General features: G+C 43.2%; 12 non-coding genes across 12 annotated transcripts; all 12 read left to right on the top strand.

Annotated features, from left to right (window-relative positions):
• The first annotated feature begins 65 nt into the window (after positions 1-65).
• Positions 66-185, top strand: LOC129117086 (5S ribosomal RNA). The gene has a single exon (XR_008533782.1). It is a non-coding gene; the product is annotated as a 5S ribosomal RNA (ribosomal RNA).
• Positions 186-562: 377 nt separating this feature from the next.
• LOC129117087 (5S ribosomal RNA) lies at positions 563-682 on the top strand. Its single transcript, XR_008533783.1, has one exon. It is a non-coding gene; the product is annotated as a 5S ribosomal RNA (ribosomal RNA).
• A 380-nt stretch (positions 683-1,062) lies between these two features.
• LOC129117085 (5S ribosomal RNA) lies at positions 1,063-1,181 on the top strand. The gene has a single exon (XR_008533781.1). It is a non-coding gene; the product is annotated as a 5S ribosomal RNA (ribosomal RNA).
• A 379-nt stretch (positions 1,182-1,560) lies between these two features.
• On the top strand, positions 1,561-1,679 carry LOC129117084 (5S ribosomal RNA). Its single transcript, XR_008533780.1, has one exon. It is a non-coding gene; the product is annotated as a 5S ribosomal RNA (ribosomal RNA).
• Positions 1,680-2,058: 379 nt separating this feature from the next.
• Positions 2,059-2,177, top strand: LOC129117083 (5S ribosomal RNA). The gene has a single exon (XR_008533779.1). It is a non-coding gene; the product is annotated as a 5S ribosomal RNA (ribosomal RNA).
• A 380-nt stretch (positions 2,178-2,557) lies between these two features.
• LOC129117082 (5S ribosomal RNA) lies at positions 2,558-2,676 on the top strand. Its single transcript, XR_008533778.1, has one exon. It is a non-coding gene; the product is annotated as a 5S ribosomal RNA (ribosomal RNA).
• Positions 2,677-3,054: 378 nt separating this feature from the next.
• Positions 3,055-3,173, top strand: LOC129117081 (5S ribosomal RNA). The gene has a single exon (XR_008533777.1). It is a non-coding gene; the product is annotated as a 5S ribosomal RNA (ribosomal RNA).
• A 379-nt stretch (positions 3,174-3,552) lies between these two features.
• On the top strand, positions 3,553-3,671 carry LOC129117091 (5S ribosomal RNA). Its single transcript, XR_008533787.1, has one exon. It is a non-coding gene; the product is annotated as a 5S ribosomal RNA (ribosomal RNA).
• Positions 3,672-4,051: 380 nt separating this feature from the next.
• LOC129117090 (5S ribosomal RNA) lies at positions 4,052-4,170 on the top strand. The gene has a single exon (XR_008533786.1). It is a non-coding gene; the product is annotated as a 5S ribosomal RNA (ribosomal RNA).
• Positions 4,171-4,549: 379 nt separating this feature from the next.
• LOC129117089 (5S ribosomal RNA) lies at positions 4,550-4,668 on the top strand. Its single transcript, XR_008533785.1, has one exon. It is a non-coding gene; the product is annotated as a 5S ribosomal RNA (ribosomal RNA).
• Positions 4,669-5,048: 380 nt separating this feature from the next.
• Positions 5,049-5,167, top strand: LOC129117088 (5S ribosomal RNA). The gene has a single exon (XR_008533784.1). It is a non-coding gene; the product is annotated as a 5S ribosomal RNA (ribosomal RNA).
• A 380-nt stretch (positions 5,168-5,547) lies between these two features.
• Positions 5,548-5,666, top strand: LOC129117080 (5S ribosomal RNA). The gene has a single exon (XR_008533776.1). It is a non-coding gene; the product is annotated as a 5S ribosomal RNA (ribosomal RNA).
• The last annotated feature ends 326 nt before the right edge of the window (positions 5,667-5,992 follow it).

The following is a 5,992-nucleotide window of genomic DNA, read 5'->3' as shown; positions in this document are numbered from 1 at the left end:
TAGACGACAGAGCAAAGCGTGGTGATATAGTATCTTTAAAAGGACCTTTGGTAGGCACAATATTTGCTTACGGCCATACCACCCTGAACACGCCCGATCTCGTCTGATCTCGGGAAGCTAAGCAGGGTCGGGCCTGGTCAGTACTTGGATGGGAGACCGCCTGGGAATACCAGGTGCTGTAAGCTTTTTCACTCCTCTTTACAAAAAGCAGAGGCGCTGCTGCTTTTCAGTGGACACCGACAGGGTGGGAAGGATATAGCTAGATCATGACTTGCCGGTATAGAAATGACACAAATCCAGTTAAATGATGGCTTTCATCATTCCTAAGCTCATCGATCATTTTCTTTTCAATTTTATGCTAACGTATTCTACATTTCAACAGTAAATATTAATATTTTTACTGCACTACATTTGTGATCCTTATAGCCACTTTGTACATTCTGATTTGACATTTAAAAGCTGTGAGTGTGTCTGGAAATCTGCAGGCGCTCCCTGTATAGACGACAGAGCAAAGCGTGGTGATATAGTATCTTTAAAAGGACCTTTGGTAGGCACAATATTTGCTTACGGCCATACCACCCTGAACACGCCCGATCTCGTCTGATCTCGGAAGCTAAGCAGGGTCGGGCCTGGTCAGTACTTGGATGGGGAGACCGCCTGGGAATACCAGGTGCTGTAAGCTTTTTCACTCCTCTTTACAAAAAGCAGAGGGCGCTGCTGCTTTTTCAGTGGACACCGACAGGGTGGGAAGGATATAGCTAGATCATGACTTGCCGGTATAGAAATGACACAAATCCAGTTAAATGATGGCTTTCATCATTCCTAAGCTCATCGATCATTTTCTTTTCAATTTTATGCTAACGTATTCTACATTTCAACAGTAAATATTAATATTTTTACTGCACTACATTTAATGATCCTTATAGCCACTTTGTACATTCTGATTTGACATTTAAAAGCTGTGAGTGTGTCTGGAAATCTGCAGGCGCTCCCTGTATAGACGACAGAGCAAAGCGTGGTGATATAGTATCTTTAAAAGGACCTTTGGTAGGCACAATATTTGCTTACGGCCATACCACCCTGAACACGCCCGATCTCGTCTGATCTCGGAAGCTAAGCAGGGTCGGGCCTGGTCAGTACTTGGATGGGAGACCGCCTGGGAATACCAGGTGCTGTAAGCTTTTTCACTCCTCTTTACAAAAAGCAGAGGGCGCTGCTGCTTTTTCAGTGGACACCGACAGGGTGGGAAGGATATAGCTAGATCATGACTTGCCGGTATAGAAATGACACAAATCCAGTTAAATGATGGCTTTCATCATTCCTAAGCTCATCGATCATTTTCTTTTCAATTTTATGCTAACGTATTCTACATTTCAACAGTAAATATTAATATTTTTACTGCACTACATTTGTGATCCTTATAGCCACTTTGTACATTCTGATTTGACATTTAAAAGCTGTGAGTGTGTCTGGAAATCTGCAGGCGCTCCCTGTATAGACGACAGAGCAAAGCGTGGTGATATAGTATCTTTAAAAGGACCTTTGGTAGGCACAATATTTGCTTACGGCCATACCACCCTGAACACGCCCGATCTCGTCTGATCTCGGAAGCTAAGCAGGGTCGGGCCTGGTCAGTACTTGGATGGGAGACCGCCTGGGAATACCAGGTGCTGTAAGCTTTTTCACTCCTCTTTACAAAAAGCAGAGGGCGCTGCTGCTTTTTCAGTGGACACCGACAGGGTGGGAAGGATATAGCTAGATCATGACTTGCCGGTATAGAAATGACACAAATCCAGTTAAATGATGGCTTTCATCATTCCTAAGCTCATCGATCATTTTCTTTTCAATTTTATGCTAACGTATTCTACATTTCAACAGTAAATATTAATATTTTTACTGCACTACATTTGTGATCCTTATAGCCACTTTGTACATTCTGATTTGACATTTAAAAGCTGTGAGTGTGTCTGGAAATCTGCAGGCGCTCCCTGTATAGACGACAGAGCAAAGCGTGGTGATATAGTATCTTTAAAAGGACCTTTGGTAGGCACAATATTTGCTTACGGCCATACCACCCTGAACACGCCCGATCTCGTCTGATCTCGGAAGCTAAGCAGGGTCGGGCCTGGTCAGTACTTGGATGGGAGACCGCCTGGGAATACCAGGTGCTGTAAGCTTTTTTCACTCCTCTTTACAAAAAGCAGAGGGCGCTGCTGCTTTTTCAGTGGACACCGACAGGGTGGGAAGGATATAGCTAGATCATGACTTGCCGGTATAGAAATGACACAAATCCAGTTAAATGATGGCTTTCATCATTCCTAAGCTCATCGATCATTTTCTTTTCAATTTTATGCTAACGTATTCTACATTTCAACAGTAAATATTAATATTTTTACTGCACTACATTTGTGATCCTTATAGCCACTTTGTACATTCTGATTTGACATTTAAAAGCTGTGAGTGTGTCTGGAAATCTGCAGGCGCTCCCTGTATAGACGACAGAGCAAAGCGTGGTGATATAGTATCTTTAAAAGGACCTTTGGTAGGCACAATATTTGCTTACGGCCATACCACCCTGAACACGCCCGATCTCGTCTGATCTCGGAAGCTAAGCAGGGTCGGGCCTGGTCAGTACTTGGATGGGAGACCGCCTGGGAATACCAGGTGCTGTAAGCTTTTTCACTCCTCTTTACAAAAAGCAGAGGCGCTGCTGCTTTTTCAGTGGACACCGACAGGGTGGGAAGGATATAGCTAGATCATGACTTGCCGGTATAGAAATGACACAAATCCAGTTAAATGATGGCTTTCATCATTCCTAAGCTCATCGATCATTTTCTTTTCAATTTTATGCTAACGTATTCTACATTTCAACAGTAAATATTAATATTTTTACTGCACTACATTTGTGATCCTTATAGCCACTTTGTACATTCTGATTTGACATTTAAAAGCTGTGAGTGTGTCTGGAAATCTGCAGGCGCTCCCTGTATAGACGACAGAGCAAAGCGTGGTGATATAGTATCTTTAAAAGGACCTTTGGTAGGCACAATATTTGCTTACGGCCATACCACCCTGAACACGCCCGATCTCGTCTGATCTCGGAAGCTAAGCAGGGTCGGGCCTGGTCAGTACTTGGATGGGAGACCGCCTGGGAATACCAGGTGCTGTAAGCTTTTTCACTCCTCTTTACAAAAAGCAGAGGGCGCTGCTGCTTTTTCAGTGGACACCGACAGGGTGGGAAGGATATAGCTAGATCATGACTTGCCGGTATAGAAATGACACAAATCCAGTTAAATGATGGCTTTCATCATTCCTAAGCTCATCGATCATTTTCTTTTCAATTTTATGCTAACGTATTCTACATTTCAACAGTAAATATTAATATTTTTACTGCACTACATTTGTGATCCTTATAGCCACTTTGTACATTCTGATTTGACATTTAAAAGCTGTGAGTGTGTCTGGAAATCTGCAGGCGCTCCCTGTATAGACGACAGAGCAAAGCGTGGTGATATAGTATCTTTAAAAGGACCTTTGGTAGGCACAATATTTGCTTACGGCCATACCACCCTGAACACGCCCGATCTCGTCTGATCTCGGAAGCTAAGCAGGGTCGGGCCTGGTCAGTACTTGGATGGGAGACCGCCTGGGAATACCAGGTGCTGTAAGCTTTTTTCACTCCTCTTTACAAAAAGCAGAGGGCGCTGCTGCTTTTTCAGTGGACACCGACAGGGTGGGAAGGATATAGCTAGATCATGACTTGCCGGTATAGAAATGACACAAATCCAGTTAAATGATGGCTTTCATCATTCCTAAGCTCATCGATCATTTTCTTTTCAATTTTATGCTAACGTATTCTACATTTCAACAGTAAATATTAATATTTTTACTGCACTACATTTGTGATCCTTATAGCCACTTTGTACATTCTGATTTGACATTTAAAAGCTGTGAGTGTGTCTGGAAATCTGCAGGCGCTCCCTGTATAGACGACAGAGCAAAGCGTGGTGATATAGTATCTTTAAAAGGACCTTTGGTAGGCACAATATTTGCTTACGGCCATACCACCCTGAACACGCCCGATCTCGTCTGATCTCGGAAGCTAAGCAGGGTCGGGCCTGGTCAGTACTTGGATGGGAGACCGCCTGGGAATACCAGGTGCTGTAAGCTTTTTCACTCCTCTTTACAAAAAGCAGAGGGCGCTGCTGCTTTTTCAGTGGACACCGACAGGGTGGGAAGGATATAGCTAGATCATGACTTGCCGGTATAGAAATGACACAAATCCAGTTAAATGATGGCTTTCATCATTCCTAAGCTCATCGATCATTTTCTTTTCAATTTTATGCTAACGTATTCTACATTTCAACAGTAAATATTAATATTTTTACTGCACTACATTTGTGATCCTTATAGCCACTTTGTACATTCTGATTTGACATTTAAAAGCTGTGAGTGTGTCTGGAAATCTGCAGGCGCTCCCTGTATAGACGACAGAGCAAAGCGTGGTGATATAGTATCTTTAAAAGGACCTTTGGTAGGCACAATATTTGCTTACGGCCATACCACCCTGAACACGCCCGATCTCGTCTGATCTCGGAAGCTAAGCAGGGTCGGGCCTGGTCAGTACTTGGATGGGAGACCGCCTGGGAATACCAGGTGCTGTAAGCTTTTTTCACTCCTCTTTACAAAAAGCAGAGGGCGCTGCTGCTTTTTCAGTGGACACCGACAGGGTGGGAAGGATATAGCTAGATCATGACTTGCCGGTATAGAAATGACACAAATCCAGTTAAATGATGGCTTTCATCATTCCTAAGCTCATCGATCATTTTCTTTTCAATTTTATGCTAACGTATTCTACATTTCAACAGTAAATATTAATATTTTTACTGCACTACATTTGTGATCCTTATAGCCACTTTGTACATTCTGATTTGACATTTAAAAGCTGTGAGTGTGTCTGGAAATCTGCAGGCGCTCCCTGTATAGACGACAGAGCAAAGCGTGGTGATATAGTATCTTTAAAAGGACCTTTGGTAGGCACAATATTTGCTTACGGCCATACCACCCTGAACACGCCCGATCTCGTCTGATCTCGGAAGCTAAGCAGGGTCGGGCCTGGTCAGTACTTGGATGGGAGACCGCCTGGGAATACCAGGTGCTGTAAGCTTTTTTCACTCCTCTTTACAAAAAGCAGAGGGCGCTGCTGCTTTTTCAGTGGACACCGACAGGGTGGGAAGGATATAGCTAGATCATGACTTGCCGGTATAGAAATGACACAAATCCAGTTAAATGATGGCTTTCATCATTCCTAAGCTCATCGATCATTTTCTTTTCAATTTTATGCTAACGTATTCTACATTTCAACAGTAAATATTAATATTTTTACTGCACTACATTTGTGATCCTTATAGCCACTTTGTACATTCTGATTTGACATTTAAAAGCTGTGAGTGTGTCTGGAAATCTGCAGGCGCTCCCTGTATAGACGACAGAGCAAAGCGTGGTGATATAGTATCTTTAAAAGGACCTTTGGTAGGCACAATATTTGCTTACGGCCATACCACCCTGAACACGCCCGATCTCGTCTGATCTCGGAAGCTAAGCAGGGTCGGGCCTGGTCAGTACTTGGATGGGAGACCGCCTGGGAATACCAGGTGCTGTAAGCTTTTTCACTCCTCTTTACAAAAGCAGAGGGCGCTGCTGCTTTCAGTGGACACCGACAGGGTGGGAAGGATATAGCTAGATCATGACTTGCCGGTATAGAAATGACACAAATCCAGTTAAATGATGGCTTTCATCATTCCTAAGCTCATCGATCATTTTCTTTTCAATTTTATGCTAACGTATTCTACATTTCAACAGTAAATATTAATATTTTTACTGCACTACATTTGTGATCCTTATAGCCACTTTGTACATTCTGATTTGACATTTAAAAGCTGTGAGTGTGTCTGGAAATCTGCAGGCGCTCCCTGTATAGACGACAGAGCAA

The sequence above is a fragment of the Anoplopoma fimbria genome, unplaced genomic scaffold (assembly GCF_027596085.1).
Source record: "Anoplopoma fimbria isolate UVic2021 breed Golden Eagle Sablefish unplaced genomic scaffold, Afim_UVic_2022 Un_contig_13421_pilon_pilon, whole genome shotgun sequence".
NCBI lineage: Eukaryota > Metazoa > Chordata > Actinopteri > Perciformes > Anoplopomatidae > Anoplopoma > Anoplopoma fimbria.
This window is presented reverse-complemented; position numbering and strand designations above follow the sequence as displayed.